This window comes from Vidua macroura, chromosome 12 (assembly GCF_024509145.1).
Source record: "Vidua macroura isolate BioBank_ID:100142 chromosome 12, ASM2450914v1, whole genome shotgun sequence".
Taxonomy (NCBI): domain Eukaryota; kingdom Metazoa; phylum Chordata; class Aves; order Passeriformes; family Viduidae; genus Vidua; species Vidua macroura.
Genome location: NC_071582.1, coordinates 7,193,180 through 7,213,350, shown reverse-complemented (window position 1 = coordinate 7,213,350; position 20,171 = coordinate 7,193,180). Strand labels below are relative to the sequence as shown.

Here is a 20,171-nt window from a genome sequence, read left to right as displayed (position 1 = left end):
CAGAGCTGCTATTTTCCACTACACAAGACATTAAGACAATCTCTGGAGGCTGTCAAGAATATCATGCTTTTATAATAACATAACTATTATATTAACTACAAACATTCTTAAAAATACCAGTAGCATAAAAACATTTAAGGAAGTATGTATTTTGCCATTAACTCTTTTCTTACTTGAACATCTCTAATTTTAGAATCAAAATACTTTGAAGTTAAAAGTGACAGCATTGGAACATAGAGTATTCTTCTAATTCTTTAGGTATCACATTTAGCCAGCTAGTCACACTAACTGCCAGCTTCATTCTACTTTCATTTGAGTATTTTTCTTTCAAAATCATGCACTCCACCTCCCCAGAGTTAGTGCAGTAGTCTGGTGGACAAAGCCTTGTCTGTACCAGAGATCTCCCGATTCATTTTTCCTAGGGCAATTCATCCATCTATTCCTTTATCATCAGTTTTAGAACAGAATTGCTGAAAACATACACAGAGTTATACAGAAAAGGATACTTAAAGTCAACATATAATTTAACTTAGATTAAATTTTAAGACAAATTAATAAGTTTTCTTAATATTTTCCAGAAATCAGTTATATCATCAGTGCTGCTGGGGGTATGGATTCAAAGTGTAGCTCAAGAGAAAGGGATGGGTATGAACACAGAGGGATCTTAGAAGTAACCTGAAAAAAGAAATAAACCTTTCTATACACCATGCAAGTATTAGTTAGTAAATGATGGCTGTGTACTTTAGGTGGAAGAACAGATATTAAACCGGAGAATCTCAAATACCTGTAAATCTCATATATCATCAGGTTTTTTTAGCCTATTAGGATTATGATGAGATATCTCTCAAAATCCCTTCCAAAGTGTTCTGATTTGCCTCTGATACGTATTACTGTGGTCACTAAATTTTAGAAAGCTAGACAAAGATAATTCATTTTAATCAGTTCAACTTTAAACCATAGTGACAAGCTATCTATTCTTATTTATTTTCATTTTCCTATTCAGTTCCAGCTGCAGCCCAAATACATAAACTGTGAAGTAGGAGCCTGGGGAACCAACAGTTCATAGGTCTGCACAAAAGGACTAGAGCACCTTATTAAAAACAAATGCTAGTGCTTCAGTAATAAAAAAGCCCTTAATTGTATCATAGTGTCACCTTTACTACCTGAGCAGTGAAACTTGAAGGTTCTAAAATTGCTCAAAGGGCTGATGATTAGCACCTAGGTAGGTCTTAAACTATCAAACCCAGTGTTTTTTGTTCTTGAATTGTTAGTTGCTATCTTGAGAAAGATTTTCTTTGCATCCACAAAGAAACACAGGTATGGCAGTTAGAAGAAAATAAACCAGCTGCTGCTCTGCATAGAAAATCACTGCATGTCACCAGTTACAGATAATAAAGGAAACACTGGCAAAAATCCACTACATGATACCCCAAACCACTACTGTTTACATTCTCTGCAGTGTAAAAATAACTAATGACATCCAATTGTTGTCCAGGTCTGCAAATCTGCATCCAATTTGATTATAGTGCATGACAAATGAGAATGCTATTTCCAATTTCAGCCAGCCTGATAGACCTACCACTGCACTCCTGCAGCCCTGAGGCTGCATATTTTGTTTGTTCAGGACCTGCCTGATCTGAAATTTTGTTTCCTCTACTTTTTCACTTTTCATTTAAGCTCAGGTGAATTTAAGCCATTTCCTCAAAATTCTTTAGCACTGAAATGATGACATGATGCAGAGGAATTACTGAATAACCCAGTGAAGGCTCTTCTCAACATGACTGCTGTATTTTACATTTGTCAGGAGTGCTGAAGTCTAGGTGAAGTTAAGGAAGGAAGCTTAGAGCAATTGAGTAAAAAGAGGCAGGAATGGAGGATATGTATAAAGCAGAGTATCAGGAAAAAGCAACACAAGCAGCTATGTCTTTAAAACCTATTTGCAAAGGATCAATTAAGGAATGATTTTTTTTTTTTTTATTGTGGAATTAGGAAGCTAATATAGGAGGATGACTGACTAGAAAATTATAGGGTGCAAAAAGACAGCAGTACAAAGTACCAATATGCAAAGCAAATGAAAAAGATTGCTCCAAAGCAGAAGCACATACTGCAGGTACCTAACTCCTATTCTTACTATAAAATCAAAGTGTACATTAAGGAAATCTGTAATTAATAGTGTCTTCTATGAAACTACAGTAAATAAAAGCTATTCAGAAGAGCAGGAAGTGACATATGGTCACTCCTTCAAGGATAAGGTTCCTGTTCCGAAGATATAGAAGCTGTTTATTTAAGGGGAGATGCAAAGTCATGCAGGAGAGTCCAGTCTCCTCTTGTCTCTCTGAGAAGATTTAAAGGACTCTTTCAATTTAAATGTAAAGATGCTTCTGCAGTAACAATACTAAATGCTGCAGAATTTCCTTGTCTGAATCCACTGATCAACACAGTAACTCCTAACTGGTGGAGCAATGACAAAACACAAGCTAAATCTTCACAGTGCTTTGTGAATCAACTGTGGCATTTTATCCCTTCTGAGATTACACGGGGCCTGCCCAGAGCTGCCTTCTTTCACAAGCATTGATCACCTGGGTAAAGTTACAGTTTAGTATTCCTAAATCACTGAATTCCTAAATAATTTAATACAGTATTTTTATCACTATTCTTCATCATATTTCTCCCACAAATAGAAAACACCAAGAATAGTCTTGGCTAAAGATGCTGGCAATGAAATTGGATTAAAGGACTGTCAATTTTTTCTGCTATCATCTCTATGAGTTCTACAATGTCTGACAGAGGTTTACAGAATTAACTACTAGCTGTGTCCATGCCTCATCCCAAAGCTAAGAGCCAATCCTAAGCCACACTGTCCTTCATACAAATGTATGTCTTTGCTGCAGACATCAGTTAAGGATGACACATTTACGTCAGGCTATATATGGCCCTGTGACACTGTACAAGAATTCATTAGGAAGGAAAGTCTTATGTTTTTTAAATTATGATTGGTTTAAAATAAAATCCAAAACTTAAAAGGAGTTTTAATGCAGAGCAGCCATGTTTTCATAAATATAACTGGAGATATTCCTGGGGCAGAAATGTTTGAAGCCCAGGTGAAAATTTCAAGAACATCCCTTTCTGTGGAACATATCTACATGCTCCCCAATAGAAGAGATTTGCTCATTCATTTTTTGTCTGTGTGCTTAAGAGGGCACATTCTTGTGTTTATCTAGACTGCATTTGGTCATTACAGATCAGGTAATTATTGAAATCCACAAATATTTCCTTATGGTATTTTTCTGAATCTTCTTCCTAGGAGGCAAGACATAATTATTCTTAGGATGATCATTGATGCAATTGCTCCTAACAGTCACTCACAGCTATCACGATATTATTTCAGATGTACTTCCTGGCTGCATTTACTGGGCTCTCTTTCCTCTTGTTTTTAGTGAAGAATAAATTATAAGTCTGTTTTCTTTTAAATCAGACAGAGTTGGAAACAGCATAATAAGATATGACAGGTTATAGCAGAAGTCAACTCCTGAGAATTCTCTTATTTCCCCATGCCAAATCTGAAGATGCCATAAACTCAAATCCTCTCTACCAGTCATAAAATTTTAATTAGCTAAACTAAAATACTAGTACTATTTACCACTGTTCTTATTTATTTCTTAAGCTGCTACACTTAACACTTCTAAAACAGCTTGCCTAGGACATCATTAATACAATAATAGTCTGTTTCAGCATACATGTGAGTATCCTGTTCAACTTCATTACAGTTAATCAGTAATCTAGTCTCTTGTTTCTCACTGCCAAATGATTAGCTACATTCATGGATGGCATATTAATTTATACAATACCCTGGGGTACTTCTCTGTAGTAAAAGACACCTCATGAACAGATATCATTGAACGCTTTAGTAAAACTTTGAAATAAAAAAAGAGTAAATCTAGTCAGGATCAGCTGAACTATATGAAAACAGTAGAGATCTGTATCAGCAATTGCAGTAAACATCACTGTGACATAAAAAATTGAACATGGACTTTGCATGGAGTAATGAATTCTTCTTTTAAATGCAAAAACCAAGTACCTTCCCATGCAAAGAATACATTTCTGGAGGTTTGTGAAGAACACTGACTTTTTCAAGGTCAAATTATGTTGTCAGAGTATAGCACTGTACGTGTGTTGTGTAATGGGGAGATTTGCCAGTTCTGGAAGTGAAGTGATTTTTTTCCCCATTTGCTCTGCATCATGTGCTCAAACTTCCCATTACACGCATGAGGACAGCAGATGGATCCAGAGGTTCTGCCTCTGGCCGTGCCTGTTTCAGCATTCCTTACATGCTGCAGGGTTTTATCTTGCAGGGTTTTTCAGCTTTCTAGTGCGTGAAAATTACCTTTGCACAGGTGCAGAATGGATACACAACTGTTTGCCTCTTCCACAGTCTCCTTTCTGGTTTATCTGCATTTTTTCTAGTGTTTGAATACCAGAGATGATGAAGTATTAATTTTTAAATGGTGGAAGGAAGTTCCATAAAATACTAATAATCTGGTAGTACCAAAACATGCTTAAGATACATTATATTACAAAATTACAGTATAACAGGATATACATTTTTTATTTAGTAGCTCTGAAAACATAATGAAACTTCAATGGGGAAATTCTGTCCTGTGTCGGTTTTTCACAGTCCAAAGAAAACAGAATACAGGATGAGCTCTTGGTAAGACTATAGTGACCTGCAGCCCCCTGTAAAATGCTAAACTGCATTTTGAACCTCATAGCACCCCAGTTCAGAATTATCAAATCAAACTGCTTGACTTTTGAGCCTATCAGCAATCCAGAATGGCTCTCATAGCACAAGAAACACAGCATAGGAAAATGTTTGCCAAGAACAGATTGAAAACCACTGAGAAAGAAACAGGGTTATTTTCAAATTTCTAGCATAACAGTATTAATTATTATGAAGCTCTCATAGGGATTTTTAAAATTCTCCATTCTGAAGTCAATCACTGCACCATATATAAAATAATTTCAAGCTTTAATTGTAAAAGAATAGGCAACATATTTGAAAGCAGCATAGAGATTTAGCTAACTCAGGCATTTCAAGCAAGGCTCATATTTTGATGTCACCTTCTGTTCTTGCATTTTAATGTTTCAGACATCCTGTTTTATGAGCAGGTTATCATTTATTGCACAACAAATATTGGAGAGCTCCTGTTCTCCCTGGACCTGGCAGCTCTGTCCCATGTACGATGGGATCAGAAACTGGTATAATCTCAAGATCTAGACTTCTACAGGGAATAAAGGATTTATTTATCAAGCATAGTGTATGGAGCTGCTCCTGCAGGAATATGAAAAATTGGTCTGCATGGAGTGTAAGACTCTGTATGAGCCAGAGCAGGCACATTGACAGGCATTTGTCTGAGGTATCATGGGACAAACTTGACATGAAACTCAGCCACGGCTTTGTTTACCACCTTTGCAAACACTTAGGGTCTTATTAGGCACACAGAGCAGAAGTTTGACTTCTTCATTCCAGATGCAAGGTTTCTGGAAGGAAAAAAGATTGGATATGGGCTTTTGAGCTTCTGCTGTTGTCCTTTTGGAACGTTAATCACCAGATTTATGAGTAAAGGACACACAAAAACAGCATTTTTCATCAAACATGCATCAAACTAAGGGAGGGCTCCCAGGGTGACTCCTCAACAAGCTACCAGGTTAGCCTTATCTATTCTATTTAAATTTAAAAACAAACCAAAATCCTGGACCTATCATATATCATGATGGTTGAATAAACACTTAGTTCATCTGAGATAAAATTCATTAAATTAATAATTGCTGGATGTTTCAAACATCCAGCTATCTGAAAACCAAAGTCTGAAGATGAGGATTTATAAATTGCAAATGAAAGAACTAGTCCCCCGTGATATCAGACAAAATGAACAGCATGTTGGTAGATGTTAAATCCTAAAGCATAAATAATCTCCTTAAACCTACATCTGTGAAACCCAACAGTGAACAAAAAAAAAATCTGTCCTTTATGGTCAACAAAAAATAATTTAAGCAAACAAAAGATGAAAAACAGGGTAGCCAAAATGCTCTTCACTACTGGATTGTTAGATATAGAAGACCTAGGTGGAATTGACCTGATTTGTTTGAAAAGAAAAGCCTACCGTCCTACAATTTGCAATGCAAATTTCAGCACATTATTTAATGCCATTAAAAAGAAGCAATAAGCTATGGATGGATCATCCACAGTAACCAGTATAATTTAAGTAATGATATCATCGTTTATCCTCATTTGGGGTAGGTGGAGTTTTACATTTAGGATGTTGTAACTCCTTTGAAGTCTGGGTCTCTGCAGCTTGGTTTTTTGGTTGTATAGACAGACCTTTTGATTTCCAAAAAAAAAGTACCAAGCACTTACACAGATGTTTAAATCTGCCAGCTGTAACATGCTGTGTATACTGAAAGATTAGGATCTTATTACTCTATCAGGAAGAGTTAATTAGTAAGGTGAATATTTAGATAAAGCCTATTTCCTGTTCTATTTAAGGATCCATTTCCAGATGTTACTGTAGTGTCACACTAGGAAAGATGTAAATTAGGTTGTTCCAGACTGAGTTTTCTGAGATGTAAACTGTCTCTACTATTGTATTATCAATGCAAAGAGTAACATCTGAAGAAAGCCTTCCCTTCACCAAGTCAGGGAGAAACACTTGACATAAAATTTGTTACCTAATTTGCCTATTTCATGTAACAACCTGCGTTTGGTTTGATGTGATTTATGCACTCACATCTTTCTCCCAAATCAATTTCCATAATTCAATTTTAAAGGAGCCAAAGAGGTTATCTGCTTCATATTTATACCAGCAATCCACAGATGTATGGCACTAAGGGTAGGGGTTTTCTGGTATCAAGTTGAAGAGCAAGAATGCCTTCATGTCCATATTTCTGTTCACATAGATCCAGGACTGTAGCTCCATTTATATGCAAAGCAGCAAACCCTATGCTGCGTTACTCAGACACTCCAGCAATGACTGCCTATAATTTATAGACAGAAGATGACAAAGTGCCAGTTATGTAAAGAGCTTTGAGCAGATAAACAGACTAGTCTATGCAGATTTCTATCTGTGAAATTGCAATACCAAAGACAGGGTTATTTTATTTTGGAGAACTGAGCTAATTTTTTTTCCTTCTTTTTCCCCTCAATATCTTCATTGCCTAAACAGAAGATTTCAAAGTTTCATTTCATTTTTGATGTTACATAAAGTGCAAATAACATTCATTGTGGATGAAATAAAATATGCAATTAGCTCACAGTTAAAGGATTCTTTAAAAAATGTGACTTTGGCTATCTCAACTGTCTACTCTCTAGTTTGAAAAAGTTTTTCAGTAAAGGTAGAAAAACCCTTTTCAAGAAATCTGCAGGCAAAGTTCAAGTAAAATTCTTGATTTAACAGCCTTTTCTGTGCTGGAACTGTAGGTATTAACTGTTTTGTTTAAATTGCTCCATTTACAGCTAGGAAGTGAGGCATCATTAGCTGTCTAGGCTATGAGGCACAACTCTTATCCCAATCCTGGCTTTTGGGATAAGATCCTAATGGCTTGTAAAGGAGAAAAGAGGCATGTAGATATTGTCTAGTTGGAGAAGTTGTTGAAAAGTGAAGAATTGAGCTTCATCAGACAAAACAGGGGAGCAATCCCTTTGTTTACCCCTGAAGTTTATTCCCTATCTTGAGTGGCTCTGGTAAGAAAATCAAGGGACTGAATATTTCTTAAAGTTTCTGACCATCTTTGGAAAAAAGCATCTTGATTTTAGGTGATTTCTGTAACAGCGCAACAGAATCTGTAGGATTCTCAAGCCTGATGCTGTGAGATGATATCCCATAAATTAATCACTTCTGAGCATAGTTCCCCTTACACATCAGCCAACTGAAGGCCTTAGGAAGCATCCATTTTCCTTTGGATCTTCATGATGATAACTGAATGTTCAGCTCATTTTTGCCAAGTCATTATAGGGTAGAGCAACTGTTATAAATGAGACTGTAGATCCTACTCTCTACAGGTGTCTGATAAAGCTGAAACATTGTCATTATGAAAATAAGAGTAAACAGAAATATTCCAGCAGAAATGGTAGGACAGATTGGCATGAGCCTTTGGCAGCTCATACTATGCTATTTGTATTTTTTAGTCTCTTGAATAATCTTGGACTCTGTGCACGTCACTCCTCCATGCTCATTAGCTTCATGAGAGCACAGGAGATTATAACTGGCTATCTCTTCTTTGTCTTCTCTGCCATCCTGTGCTCTGCCAGAGATGGCAACATTGAGAATTCTAGAGGTCTGTCAAAATCCTAACCATGTGGAGAGTTTAGGCTGCATTTGGAGCTGATTTTTTTTTCCTTTTCTTCACACACAGGTACACAGACTTTCCCTATTAGTAACGGAGAGGATAAGCAGGCAACAGTGCAGCACAGAACAGGGAGAACACTGAAAACTCACTGTTAGACAATATTCTAAAAAGTATTCATACAGCTTCAGCCATTCTCTTGGAGGAAGTAAACTCTGTGATTGAATAAGATTCAGGGTCAACAGGGTTAATTAGATTTACAGTTGGCCTAAACAAGAGATTAGGTTTTGACTGCAGCTGGCTTAACTGCAGCATATAAAATACTGGTGTTGCACAGAAAAACAACTCTATGGAGCAGATCTGCTGGAGAAAAGGCACTAATCCTGCAGTGCAAGGTTGCTGTACCCCAAGGTTATAGCTGGGCAGCAGTGTGGAAGACACCTACACACAAGAAGCCTCATTGACTAGCAAAGGACTAGGGGAATATTAATGAAATAACATTCATTGACTAGCAAAGGACTCGGGGAATATTAATGAAAGAACATTCTCTAATATTTTAATGTCTTTAGAAATAGATATATGAAAAAGCTAGCATGAAAACAAGAATTCCCCAGCATTTTATTTCATTTGTTGTAAGATAAAGTATTGCAAAATGTATTAAAATAAGCATGCATTTCCTAGGTTCTCAGTAAATGTACCTACGCACTTGGCTAACACTTTCAAGAATTAGCATTTTTCCCTTAAAGATGAAATGGTTGAAAAATCACTGAAGCATCACATTGGTACGTTGTGGGTCAATTTCTTTTGTAGTTATCTATAAATTTTCCAATTCATAACTCTGCATCTCTCATCACTAAACATGCAGTAAGTAGTTACTGAGGCAAGAATGTAAATGGCAGTATGAGTCTAGCTGATTTATTCAGTAATTTCATTATTTGTTCAGAAATAGACTGGTTTGTCTTCAACTGATGCCCAAGGCAATAGGTATATAAATTCTGATATCTGGTTTAAAGTAAGTAATGTCCACAGTTGCACAAATATATGGATATATGACACTAAGTATTATGGCTGGCAGAATACGATCCTTAGAGACTACTAATTATATAACTGTTGTGCTAATTGGAAAAGTCAAATGTAGACTAATTCCTCTAAAAATTTGAACAATATCTATTTTTTCTATCACTAGGTCAACTCTGTTTCACCTTTCTAAGCTTAATTATTATCAACAACTGAATTAACTGAACAACTAGCCCATGGCAGTCTCCTGGTGGTAACCAGAAGTTCCTGTGTTGCAGCAGCAGGCAGCCATAGTCCTGCTGGGGCTGTGGGACATTCCCGGGAGCAGGAGCACTGCAGGGAAGGCTGCAGCTCATAGCAAAACTGAAGATTTCGAAGATGCTTGAGCTGCACCCAGTCCAAATCTTCCAGCCACTTAAAGATATGTCACAGTCCCTTAATAATAGAAATTGTCCACGCTGTAAAATAACAACTACCTAACACTGTGTGCACCTCTCCTGGGCTCTCCCAATGGATTGACAAGCTCCTAGAAGGCTTCCTTGCAGGATCAGTCTTTATACCATCCTATGTAGCCTAGCATTGCAAGGGTATAATCAGCTTCTGTGCCTCCTGGTATCAGCCCCTTTACCAGATGCAAACCCTGAACAGCCACATTATATATCCCTTTCCATTTCATCCTTCATCTTGTATTTGCTATAGTAACAACTTTCAACTGGGGGCAAATAAATCCTAAATTATGTGTGTTGTGGAAAAATCCATTAACCAAGATTTCATCAGGTTAAGTATTCTGCAGACATTCCTGCCACAAAGAGCTGAAAAATCTATAAGTCTACAGCTGAAAAATGAATAAAGCAGACTTTGGGGAGTTTGTTTTAAAAATCAAATACACCCTCACTCCCACCCTCAGTGACACAATACTAGTAAAGAAAACAACAATGAAAATCCTGTAATAACTGCAAAGTCATCCTTTTATATTCTCCAAAGCAGAGAACTTTTTACTTACATGCTATTCATATTTACATAGGTAAAATATTTAATATGTTAATCTACAAAGGTAATTATTTTTATCTTTGTAGTTTAGCCCAGCAAGACGGTTAACAGCAAAATGCAACTAAATACAAGAACCAAATTAAGATTTTCCAGTTTAGGTACATTTAAGTTCTGTTCTCTGATAATTACAGACATATCTATAGATTCAGGTTTTAGTAAAGGCTTGGTCTACGTGTTACTGATTAAATTCAGTGTTTCACAATCTTTTGCTATCATAATATGAGGTTTATTGGCCTGGTACCAATTTTTTACACTATTCTTTTCCTCTGTCAGATTAATTTAAACAGAAGATACCAAACTGTGAAGTCTATTTAGACAGGTCAGTCTTTTGAGCAAAGACAGTCTACTGCTGCCTTCTAAATGCCTTCCACCAAGGGGTCCTAGACATTTGGTTGGCTCATAGGCTCCACTGCATAGATAGTATGTAAATCTATCTTCTTTTTCCAATCACCTTCATTTCATTCAGGATGCTACTATGGTGTTTAGTTAAGTTCCCCATGTGCGGTAAACTTCAGACTTTACTATTTAGGAATTTCTGTTTGAATTTCCCCCATTTCAATGATCCTGTGACAAGGAGCCTGGCATGCAGCTCATGCCCAGGATCCACCCTGCTGAGCCTCTGAGGCTGGAGGGAGGAGGGGCCAGGAGTGCCACAGGGTCAGCCTGAGGAGCCACAGTCCATGAGTCAGTGTGACACACATGTGCAAGCTGTCAACCAGTCAGTGAGGGCCAGCCTCAGCTGGCAGCCACAGTTAGTCACGAGCTTATCTGACGAGGACAGAGATAATATCTTTAAGACAATATGGATTTCATCCTGTCAAGAAAGAAGAGTCATTGTGCCAAGGCACGGGGAGAGTGGGAAACTTAGAGCAGTAATAAACAGCTTTTGTTTCCTAACCTTCCAGTGGGATTTACCAATACTGTAGCAAGTTACTACATTACTTATTTACTACTTTAAATAGGAATATCATTGAATAGAGGAAAGTATGTACATGGGCTGTTCACTGATGAAAGAGCTGGTTCAGAAACTCTGGATGACATTTGGCTTGTTTATATTTATCATGAATGGTTATAACAATGTTAAGTACCATCAGAAAGAAAACTGGTAACTCAAGCTTAGTACATTGAAACAGATGCTGGTTAGTACTAAGGAGCTTATTTCTACTACAACTGCTGTAGCACAGCAAATCATGAGAACTCCAGAATTCAAGGTATCATATTGTCCACAAATGTTTAAAATACAAACTCATAGTTTCTTCATTCCTGGAGCCTGTCTGAGTATAAGATCAAAGCTGTGATTCTCACACACCAGAAGCTGGAGCCTAAACTAAATAATGAAATATCAAAAGAGTCCCAACACTAAAAAATGTATAATATAAAAGGTATAGTAGTGCTGTAATATATAATCCCCCCCATTTTCCTCCCATAATCTTTATCTGTTAGTTGGAGGGTCAGTTATAATTCATACGGGTTGAATAATAAATGGAGGATAAATTCCAAATTAAACACCTGCTGTACAGATCATTTATTATCACTGCAGATAGGTGTGGAATAGATGTGGAAAAACCTTAAGGTGGTCTCTCTCCAAGTACTGAAAACAACCAGTATCATAACAGATACCTTTTACTTGGTGAAAACTGAAACTTCCACCTAGCACTGAAAATATAAAGAAAACCCCTTAATTATTTTTAAAAAACCCAAAAAACAAACACCACACAAAAGCCAATCAACCAAACCAAAAAGCAAGCAAACTAAGAAATTCCTACCAATACAACTGACTTAAAGGTATATTCCTGATACTACACAGGTATTTTCATGGCAACTCTTCCATCAATAAAGCCAGTAGTTATTAACCAGAAATGAAGAATTCTGCCACCAACAACCTTCATAATGTTAGAATCAGCAATACAATGCAAATCACAATTTACTAGGAAGCGTTCCCTTGCAGTGCTCATTTTATGTCTCTAATGCAGCACTGAGCATGGAATTTCTAGTCACCAACAGAATTCCTTCCCTTTCATTCATCTAGTATGCAACAGCTCTTATCTCCTGGGCCGTAACATGTCAAAGACTTCTGCATAATTAAAGCCACACTGATTGACTGGCTAAGAATATCACTGGGATAAGTTTCTTTTTAAAGCTGCCTGATCTGTAATCAAGAGTTGTCTTCCAGTAACACAAGATTTTGTGCCTAAAGGACATTTTATATATTTCTACACATACACATATATAGAAATAATGTTCCTTTCTCTTCCACAATTCATCAATAACAAGAAAATATCATCATACTCTGATTTCCCTCTGTCATGTTAAATTGAAGAGGACAAAATATGGCAAAAGGCACTTAGGCAGGCAAAATGCATATATTTTTAAGTATGGAAACTATAATCAATATTCCTCCTTTGATATAAACCTTTATTGCACTCCCAAAGAGAATCTTTCCATATTTCATTGCTTCGTGCATATCTTAGATTTGTTGTGATGATGTGGTTTATTTTAGAAAAGAAAATTAAAATCTGTAGAGGCCAAAAAACCATGAACAAATTGGTGACGAGGCTTATGTCTTGTCAGGTTATTTTATATTTTAATGTACTGTTAACAGTTCATTCTTTTTAAATACAAATCTAAGGGCAAATTTAAATATCAAGGCAAGCAATCTGGTAGCATGGCAACAATGTGCTATGCTGCATAGTAAGAATTTGGAACCATGCAAGCATGCTTCTTTCCTATACTGGATCATTTTATAAGAGAAGAAATAAATTTATGTTCTTTGTAACTGCCTTGATGATTATTTATCTGTTAGTAGCCGTAGTGGTCTTTGAAACTCAAGACAGCATAGCAACCCTGTGAAACCTGGTACCAGTCAGAATGCAGAATGGCTATCCTTAACAGACACAAAAAGACACAAAAGCTGCAGATTAGAAGAAGAACCAAAAAAAAGGATATGTTTAGTAACAGTGTTTAATACAAGATTTCATTCCCAGGAGAGCAATTTGGTATGGATTTGAGGAGCATAGCAGCTCTGAAGCAATCTTGCTTCTGCATGAGAAACAGGCAATTCCATCTCCATACATTCCCCCAGGTGTGTTGAAAAGGCATCTCTCAGCTTTCAGAGCATGAGTTTTGAGACCAAATTTAAAATTTGACTAAACAAAAAAGATGCATTTACCCTTGCACTGAAATAATTTTTGTGGTAGCTCGTATCAGTCATTCTTGAGAGTAACATCAATTTATTGATACCATTTCACTCTTGGCGATTGGTGGAAAAAAAGTAAAATCCCGTGTCATTCTAGAGCAGAATCTGGTCTGTGCCACCCTCATCCTTTTCAGTTAATCCAGTAACTTATTTTACCGTGTTGCTGGAGCAGGAAAAGGCAAAGTTAACTAACACTTTTGATCTTCTGTTCTCGAAGGGCACACTGGGTGACCAAGAGTCCACCCAAGCACCTTTGTTTCTGGGTAGAGGACGAAGGCAGTGAAGATGTGGATGGCATAGTGGGAATATTATTTTCTTTATTATTCTTCACATAAAGATCAGGTACTTCACTGAACCTGAACAGTGGATGCCAAACACAGCTACTCCTTCTGAGAGGTTTTTACAATACTGCTTAGATCAGTGCTGTCCCTATGGAACTTGTGCTTCTCACCACACATTCCCATGTTATATAACATCCCTTGGCATTTTGGACTCCAGTGGTCAAATCTAGGTCTGCACCCTCACTCATGGTCAGTGTTATAGAACTATTATTTGGGTTGTGAGCTGCTTGTTGCTGTTTTTGTACATTTAAGATAGAAAGAAGTAAATGTGCCTGCTATGACCACATTATGAATTCGTAGCTAAATCTAACCTCTGTACTAAGGTGAAAGACTTCTAAATCTTTCTGTCTTACACTTAATCTTCATTAAATTAATAAAAAAAATAAATCTTACACTAAATCTTCAAGGTTCAGATCCTGTGAACCCTTAACAAAAAGACAAAATATATACACAAGAAAAACTTGCAAGGTCAGGTCTCTCTTGGAGAATATTTCATAAATAAAAAGGATTTCACTCCTCAAAAGTTATCAGGGTTACTGTACAATTCACTTGGGAAGAGAAACTTATGCAAAGGTTGTAGCTGAGAAGTGCATCTCTGAAGAGGATCTCTCAGTAAAGGGAACAAAAGCAATCTGGAAATAATGCAAATTGGTGATATGCTCACAAATATTCCTATTATCAATGCACAAAACAAAATTCAAAAACTCCAATTAATAGAATGGAAATTTTCAATCTGCCTTTTAAATAATAAAGCAATATCAATTTCTATGTGGCTGAATCTTCATTATTAGGCCCGTAACTAGGAGGGCTATTTCCTGAAGGAAACTTCATCTCACTAATTCAAACCAGACAACTACTCCAAGATACTCCTCATGCAGCTCCCACTGGAAGCCTGGGTTGGTATCAGTAGATGTCTGCATTGCAGAAGTACTACTATTTGAAAATCCTTATCTAGACTGCAAACCTCACATTGGCTATAACTGACATATTTTGTATACCTTTTTGCCAACTTTCCTTTCCTCTTCATTTCCTTCTATTTCAAAAGAAAATGATCCCTTCATGCATGAGTATACTTCAGAGTTTGCATCTCCAGCAGTATTTCATGTTACTTGAGAACAATGACACTTTTTCCCTGTCATCCTTACCTACAGGGCTTCTAGTTCTTCCTCTTTAGCTTAGGTGGAAGCACCTATTAATCCCAGAGTTTTCCATGCCAGTCTTTGCTCAGCTCTAACTTACTCCTCTTGAAGTGCAAATCACCTTCCTCTACTGCAGCATGTGAATGAAGACAGTAAGTACTGCAACAAAAAAAGGAAAGGAGTGGCATGTACTCAAGTGACACTGCATTTGCCTACCAGCATCAGAAACAAACTGTTCAATCTGTACATTTTTTTACCAGTTGTGCAAGGCTTTCCTTCCAAAAAAATACTATTGTTAGCCAAGAGAAGACCCAAGTTCAGATAAAACTGAGAATTCAAATGGAAGTTCTTTTCTCGTGGATGCCATGACAAAGCTTGTGGCGCATGTTCAGCTTCTGCAGACAGCAAAAGCCTAAAGCGCTACACACTTCACCAATCACATGGTGCTGTTTTGAGCTGCTTTTCATGCAGCTCTCATGGGTCCTCAGGAAAAAACAAATCATACATGCAATACTCTTCCAGTAGACTGAAAGCATTTGCAAGTACTTATAAAGAGCATTTGACTCAGCGACTGCAAGTTTTTTGAAGCCTAAAAACCAGCGAATTCTGATTCTGCTTTCAGTTTTTCCTCTTAACTTGTGAAGCTCATGTGACTGCATCAGTGCTTTATTTTCTCTAGATGTAACAACTACCATTACATCTCTTGATCTCTTGCACAAATGTTGCAAGGCTTTAATTGCCTCATAGTACTGCCAAAAGATACCTCCTAGAAAAACCTCTTGCTTGCAAGTAGTATGCACTTCTTTTTGTTTATTTCAAGCAAATATCTCTTCCTTGAGAGGCTTATAATAAAGTATTAGTTTGTATCAATGTAATGTACTGTTTCACACATAATAGAAGTTAATATATCATACTGATACTGTATTCCATCTTTGCTGAGATGCACAGATTAGTCCTAGTATTGAAACTCTAAATCTTCTTTTAAAATCTGACTTCTGGAAACATGTCTCCTTCTTGTATCATGTACAGATAGACACAAACAGGATCATAACACTTCCGGTTGTTAAGAATGTCAGAGATCTCTTGTCCAACATTCTGCCCAAACCAGGGTCATCAGTGAGCCCTGATCAGTTTGTTGAGGGAATTATCCAGTCTGGTCTTTACAGAGACCATACAACCTCTCTGGGCTACCTGTCTCCATGTATGACTGTCCTTGTGGGACAAAGTATTCTGCTTGTATCCAGTCTGAACCTTTATTTCAACATACGCCTTTTGTCTCTCATTCTTTGGCACATGCCACTGTGTTGAGTCTGGCTCCAGTTCCCTGAGGAATTCTTTAAGGACTGGAAGGCTGCTGTTAGGTGCTCCCATAGCCTCCCTTTCTGCAGGCTGATCAAGCCCCACTCCCTCACCCTCTGCTCAGAGCTCAGCCTCCAGCCCCAGCCACTTCAGTGGCCTCTGCAGAGCCCCAGGTTTCAATAACTTCCCTGTACTGGAGGGACCAAAACTAGACCCAGGGTTATAAACGTCACCTACTGGGTGCTGAGCAGAAGGGAATAATCAGTTCCCTCGATGTCCTGGCTGCACTGTTGTTCATGCAGACCAGGATGCTCCTGGCTATCTTTGTTGCCAGGGATTGTGGCTGGTTCATGTCCAGTTTGCTGTCCACCAGGACCTCTGGACCTTTTTGGCAGGGCTGCTCCTTGGCCACTACCACTTCAGTGCTTAAAGCATGAAACAACTGCCTTGTTTATTTAAACACAGATTACAAGGGAAATGGATATAAAAAGTCTGCAGAAGCACCTGAACTGTGTTCAAAGGCTACAACCAAGATTTGTTCTGAACAAAACCAGAATCCTCCATATGTCTCTCTGTGAGCTGGTAGCTTGGAACAGGTCACTTTCTCTAATTTCTCGACCCTCAGCACAGGAATATTAACTGAAAGATGGTTAAACCATGGTATTTTCATAAATTACTTCTTAGCAAATATTCTTATCAGAACAGCTTGAGAGATGGTAAAATTATGCTTCTTGAAGTGGTTTCTCATGTTCACAGCCTTAAGCAAAGGTCACTTTTTAAAGACCTAGCTTGTTTAAATTCATGTCCAGTCCTCAGCCTGAACCAGCACTAATCAAGTAACTACACAAAACATGCTTTTCGAGATTCCTCCTTAGAACTGTAATACTTTGACCAAAAGAGCTAAGCATCTATGGCTTTTGCAAGAACACTTTTCCTTTACTATCAGAGGATCAAGAGGGAGCAATAACGTAGCTGCTGATGCATTTTTAAAAATAGCTTCAGATATTTCCAAGTGCAGATATGGGCTAAACTATCAGAGAATTTAGAAACTCTGACAGTCAGGGTTTACAAGGACAGTTCTGCAGCATGAAATCCTATGAGGCCCAAATGGACTAAGGACAGTGGCTTCGACTTCAGCAGTTTAGCTCTCGCAGAACAACATATGAAAGAAAAGCTCTTTCATCTTGTCTGTCCCATATGGAGAAGAACCAGGATGATAAATTGTCATCTTATGCTTGGCATAAATGTCAATCTTTTGCTTCTCAAACACATAACCTGCACATACTGTATTTTATCTTAAGTGGCAATAAGGACTTAAACTAGAATGCCTCCCCTTTAAAACTATGTTATATTTGAAACACTGTGGCTTACACAGAACCACAAAAAACTATGACAGTAATTGTTTCTTTTCTTCAGTTCTACTTATTAATTAATGAGGGATTCTTGGGTAGCAGGCATAATAGATAAATACCTTTTCTGCAAACAGATTTCCCAGCCCCTCCTGGGAGATTATAGAGCCAAGTAATGCAACTGAAAACACTACTTGCATTTTTCCAACTGGTCACGGTAATTTCAGACTTTTCTTAAACATCACTGCAATGCACATTATCTTTGTACTATACACGTTGTATGATCTCTTATCTTCATTTAAATCTCTTTTCTTGTATGTTCTCACTAGCATGCAACAACCACCAAAACAACACTGAGGATGCAAAGTATGTAAATCTGAAAGCACAGATTGCCAGTTGAGGCAAAATAAGGCAGTCTTTGACTTTCCAAGATGCAGCTCTAAATGCAGTATTCCCTTCCTTTCCCCCACCCCCATCCCTTTTGTTACGGCAATACAAGGCACCACACACACATATTGAAAAAACTGTTCAATAAGAGGCAAACAGACCATGCTATACTATCTCATGCTGTTTTTCCCAACAAAAATCAGGTATTCTTAATTGAGCACCCTTTTCCTTCCACATCTCATGATGAAGGGAACGGGGAAAGAGCAGATCAAAGGCTCTGATCCCTTTGCTACAGTGGAGACATGAAATCAGAACCAAATACAAACTCCGAGCGATGCTGTATTACAGGAGGGCTCCTCTCGCTTTTCTTTTCACTCTTATTAAGACAAACGGACTTAAGCCTCCCGCCCTCCCACAAAACGCTGACATGATGCGGATGCTGCACGGCCGGTCCCCGCGTTACCCGGAGCCGCCGTCCCGGCACGGCGGGGCTGAGGCGGCCGGGCCGGGCTCGGAGCTCGCACCGTCCCGGGGGAGCCGAGCGGAGCCGCAGCCCAGCCCCGGGGGAGCCGAGCGGAGCCGCAGCCCGGCCCCGGGGGATCGCCGCCGGTTCTCCCTCGCCCGGCGCGGGGCGGTGGCGACGCCTCCCCGGGCTCAGCGGGGACAAGCGGGAGTGCGGCAGCCCCCCGCGCCGTAGTCCCGCGCCGCCGATCGCGACAGCGCCGGCCGCTCCGCCATGCCGCAGGGGCTCCCCTTCTCCCCGGCTTCCCGTCCGCTTGCGGACAGCTCGGTTGCCAGGGGATGGGGATGAGGATGAAGATGAAGATGGGATGGGGCGGGGGTAGCCGCTCGCGGGGAGAGCAGCCCCCAGCCCCGATTCGAGGGGAGCCCCGGCCGTGCTGGCGCGGGGCGGGGGCGTGCCCGGGGGCTCCCCGCTCCCCTGAGGGGACCCGCGGGATGCTGCCGCCCCACCCCCGACGGAGCCGCCGGTGCCCGCGACGACCCCGGCCGGCGGTCGGTAGGTCGGTCGGTCGGTCGGTCAGCCCCCCGCCCTGCGTCCCCGGTCCTTACCGCGGTGCAGCGGCGGGGCCGGTCCCGAGGAGCGGGGCAGCCGCAGCCGCAGCCGCTCTTTTGTGTGGCTGCCGAGCGCCGCACACCGCGGCGGGCCCGCCCGGGAACCTGCCTGCGCCAGCGCCCGGGAACCTGCATGGCGCATAGCGCCCGCGCCGCCTCACGGCCCCGGCGGGAGCGGGGGGCGGCCCCGGGCAGCCCGGGGGGCTCGGCGGGACGCACTGACCTGTCCGCCATCCATCTCCAGACCCGCGGCCGGGCAATGTGCCAGCTCCGCCTGTGCCGCGCTCGTCAGTGGTGTCCAGCGACAGGACGAGTGGCAATGGTCATAAACTGAAGCACAAGTTTCACCTCAGCCTGAGGGAGAACTTCTTCACATTGAGGGGGGCACAGCACTGGAAGAGCTGCCCAGGGAGGGTGTGGCGTCTCCCTCTGAAGACACTCCGAACCCACCTGGACGCGTTCCCGTGTCACCTGCTCCAGGTGACCGTGCCTCCCAGCGCGAACAGCTCTCTGACTCAGTGACGGTGTCCAGACGTGGGCACTGAGGAGCGCAGGCCGCGGCCCCGGCCCCAGCTCCCCTCGAGAGCCCCTGGAGCAGCAGCTGCCACAGCGATGTTGCTGGACGCTCGCATCCCGCTGTGGCACTCGGCAAGGCCACTGTATCCTCAGGGACCTGGTTTGGCGCTGGGCTGCAGCTGAGGGTGTTTTCTGGGAGTCTTCACAGCATCTCTCTGTGAATTACATTCCTGAATGCCGTGTCATCCTGCTAGGTGATCACCTCACCTTTCCCTGTTGCTCGAGGTGCTCCAGTGCAACAAAACCCCTAACACCAAAAGTCTGAACATTATAGCAAGGGACAGCACTGGACTCAGTCACGTTCCATCATACGGCCAGATTTATGAGAACAAATCATGATTTTTGTGCCTTGTGCAAATAATACATATATCCACCCCTAAAGTTTAATAATGTAGAATTCAAT

The 20,171-nt window shown here is 40.1% G+C and overlaps 1 protein-coding gene across 4 annotated transcripts in view; it reads right to left on the bottom strand.

Annotated features, from left to right (window-relative positions):
• The window catches only part of APBA2 (amyloid beta precursor protein binding family A member 2), an 87,809-nt gene extending 68,523 nt beyond the window's left edge, over positions 1–19,286 (bottom strand). For 3 of the 4 annotated variants that reach the window (XR_008438987.1, XM_053988259.1, XM_053988260.1), the window contains exon 1: positions 19,190–19,283. The gene's annotated coding sequence lies outside the window, so the exon portion shown is untranslated. Of the gene's footprint in view, positions 1–19,189 lie in introns of all 4 variants that reach the window. The other variant, XM_053988261.1, reaches the window with a different exon arrangement.
• Positions 19,287–20,171: the final 885 nt, after the last annotated feature.